The sequence below is a fragment of the Anneissia japonica genome, unplaced genomic scaffold, assembly GCF_011630105.1.
Source record: "Anneissia japonica isolate Jap-2015-1 unplaced genomic scaffold, ASM1163010v1 scaffold199_len4679917_cov187, whole genome shotgun sequence".
Taxonomy (NCBI): Eukaryota; Metazoa; Echinodermata; class Crinoidea; order Comatulida; family Comatulidae; genus Anneissia; species Anneissia japonica.
Window position 1 is genome coordinate 262,153 of NW_022686322.1, and position 3,394 is coordinate 265,546.

At 30.7% G+C, this 3,394-nt stretch overlaps 1 long non-coding RNA gene across 2 annotated transcripts in view; it reads right to left on the reverse strand.

Moving 5' to 3' along the window:
* Nucleotides 1-910: 910 nt before the first annotated feature.
* Nucleotides 911-3,394, reverse strand: part of LOC117114230 — an 8,992-nt gene continuing 6,508 nt past the window's right edge. The window contains exons 4-6 of one of the 2 annotated variants that reach the window (XR_004446316.1): nucleotides 3,111-3,131; nucleotides 1,879-1,899; nucleotides 911-932 (exon numbers count right to left, since the gene is read on the reverse strand). This is a non-coding gene — a long non-coding RNA (uncharacterized LOC117114230). Of the gene's footprint in view, nucleotides 936-1,878; nucleotides 1,900-3,110; nucleotides 3,132-3,394 lie in introns of both variants that reach the window. The other variant, XR_004446315.1, reaches the window with a different exon arrangement.

The window sequence follows — 3,394 nt, forward strand, 5'->3', positions numbered from 1 at the left end:
TTTATTCAACTATATATATATATATATATATATATATACATATATATATACATATATAAATCAACTTTTTGTTATTTAATTTGTCCATTTATGCTGTTCAAGTATATATATATATGTATTCTCTCACTCCTGAAGATTGCATTAGCGTGAAACAGTCTGTAGAGTAATTATATCAAGTTCTACAAGTTCTACATTTTCAATATTTACGCTTTGCATTATCACGTGTATCGAGCACTGTACGTTGCTAGTATTGCCAACTACATTTATTCATTATATATATATATATATATATATTTATATATATATATGTATATATATAGTTTTATATATATATATATATTAAAGTTGAACAGCATAGGCAAACAAATGAAATACAAAGTTAACGTATAACTAAACATATATAAAAAATACATATATCATTATATAAGTGTTTCATTTGCTTACTTATGCTGTTCAACTATATGTATATATAATTATATATATATATATATGTATATATATATATAACACTTTGTGTGTGAAATAGATTAAAAAAAAACCGTTTATCATAGAAAGCTAATATTTATGAATAATTTAGGTTGCAAAATTTGGATAAGTGGTTAGTGCTTGTATTTACTCTCGGTTACTATACCATGGAATGTCGCAGTTTTAATCCAATCAAGCAAAGACACTTTTTCAAACAGCTTATATAAGTTCTCAAAAAGTGGGTCTGAAGTAAGCTAAAGGTACTCTAGGAATCGCAGCATCACAATCAAAAAGTACCGTACAACGCCGACTGTAACCCTTTTTTCAAAACCCAGGTCCTTAAGCAAATCGAGCTGCTTGCAATTTGGACATTATCTCATGGCCCGTGAGATAAACTGTAAAATTAATATATATATATACTTTGTATGTGAAAATAAAAAACTTACCTTGAAAGTTTACTCCGCTTCCTTCTAAATTAAATAGAAAATAACAATATTGTGTATTTTAAAATACGTCATAATAATATTTTCAAAAATGACATAGTACGATAAACACGTTTATAATAGGAGGCTAATATTTAGGATTAATCTTGGCTAGCATACTACGGAATGTTGCAACTTTAATCTAATGAGTTAAGCTAAAAGGTACTCTAGGAGTCGCAGCTAGTATCAAAATCTCTAAAATTTATAAGGCTCTCTCAACAAATTGAGAACCAGGGATATATAATATTGCAGGTTTAATCCAATCAAGCAAGGACACTTTTCCAAACAGCTTCTATAAAGAAAATAACAATATTGTGTATTTTAAAATATATCATATGTATGATATTTAGAAAATCACATAATACGATAAACACGTATATAATGGCAGGGTAATATTTAGGATTAATTTAAGTTGCAAAATTGAAATACTGAAAGTGGTTAGTGCTTGGATTACCTCTTTATTATCACGGTATGTCGCAGGTTTAACCTGACAAATAAAGAAAAACCCAGCCTCCACCGAGCCTCGAACTCGGGACCCTTCGTATTCATGGCAAACCTCATAACCACTTGACGACGAAGGCACAGTGGTGATTCAAGCGTTCGGTAGAATCTGAGTTCTTTTCATTTTTTAACTTGTTTGACGTCACGATTTTTGATTGCACTAATATCGCACGTGACCAATAGTTAGAGATATATAAGATGATTATTTTTAGCTTACTGGATTTCGAATGAGATATTTTTATATACAAATTGATTAAAAGGCATATATAAATATATATATATATATATATATATATATATATATAGTTACTATGTACAATCCACAATATATATATATATATATATATATTTACATATATGTATATATATGTATATATATATGTATATATTATATATATGTACTTTTGTATGTAAATAGAAAAAAACTTACCATCAAAGTTTACTTCGTTTGCTTAAAAATTAAAAATAAAATAACAATAATAAATTGTGTATTTTAAAATCATATGTATACAATTTAGAAAATGATGTAATACGATAAATACGATAACAATAATAATTGTTATTTTCGTGATGGAATAGACAATAACTGGATTTGCGTCAGGAGAATCACGAAGTATAGGTGTAATTTTGCCCTACCTGACGTGGAAATGTACTGAATACTCAGTACATTTCCACGTGGCCTGTGAGATAAACTCTAAAATGTATAAGTCTCTCTCAACAAATTGAGAACCAGGGATATATAATATTGCAGGTTTAATCCAATCAAGCAAGAACACTTTTCCAAACAGCTTCTATACATCCTCATAAAGTGAGTATGAGGTAAGCTAAACGGTAGGCCTACTCTAGGAGTCGCTGCTAGTATGATAATCCAAATGTACCTGGCCAAATGTAACCTCCATTCGGTGGTCTAGTGATAAGATTCCAGGCTAGTGATCTGGAGATCGTGGGTTCTCACCTGAGAACGATTTTTTTGCAATTGTTTTCACACTACTGAGTATTCAGTACATTTCCACGTCAGGTAGGGCAAAATTACACCTATCAAATCCAGTTATTGTCTATTCCATCACGACAATAACAATTACTACGTCATTGCAGTACCCGCTGCTTACTTGGACTCGAATTCAACCCTGGACATCAGGCGCAATCTCGGTGGTCTAGAGGTATGATGCCAGGCTAGTGATCTGGAGATCGTGGGTTCGAGTCCCACCCGAGGACACCTATGCGATTATAATAGCAAACTAATATTTAGGACAAATTTAAGTTGCAAAATTGAGATAAATGGTTAGTGCTTAACTTATTATGCTAACCTCTTGGTTAGCATATTATGGAATGTCGCAGTTTTAATCCAATCAAGCAAGGACACTTTTCCAAACAGCTTATTTACATCCTCATAAAGTGGGTCTGATGAACGCTAAAGGGTACTCTACGAGTCGCAGCTAGTATCGAAATAAAGTACCTCGCTTACTGTAGCCCCGGGGTTTCCAACCCAGCCATAAGCAAAACGAGTTGCTCACAACTTGAACACTTTCTCTCTGGTCTTTGAGATTAACTCTAAATTCCATTTGGCTCTCGCAACAAATCAAGAACCAGGGATATATATAGGTCTATGTATAATACATATAATTTCTGTGTAAATTGTAATAATTGTCGGTGACAACGTACCTTCAAGATTGACTCCAAAGTCTACAAGATAAATAAACAATAATTAAAATTCGATATGGTTGAACATAGAAAGTTAAAATTTAATGTTGCAAAGGGCACATTCAAAGCACTGTGAAATATATATAGCGTACGCTAGTGGTCAAAGCGTGTATAATAATGAAACAATATATATATATAATATATATATATATATATATATATATATATATATAGTTACTATATACAGTCTACAATAATATATATATGTATATATATATATATTACCTTTCTTTGATGATTAATAT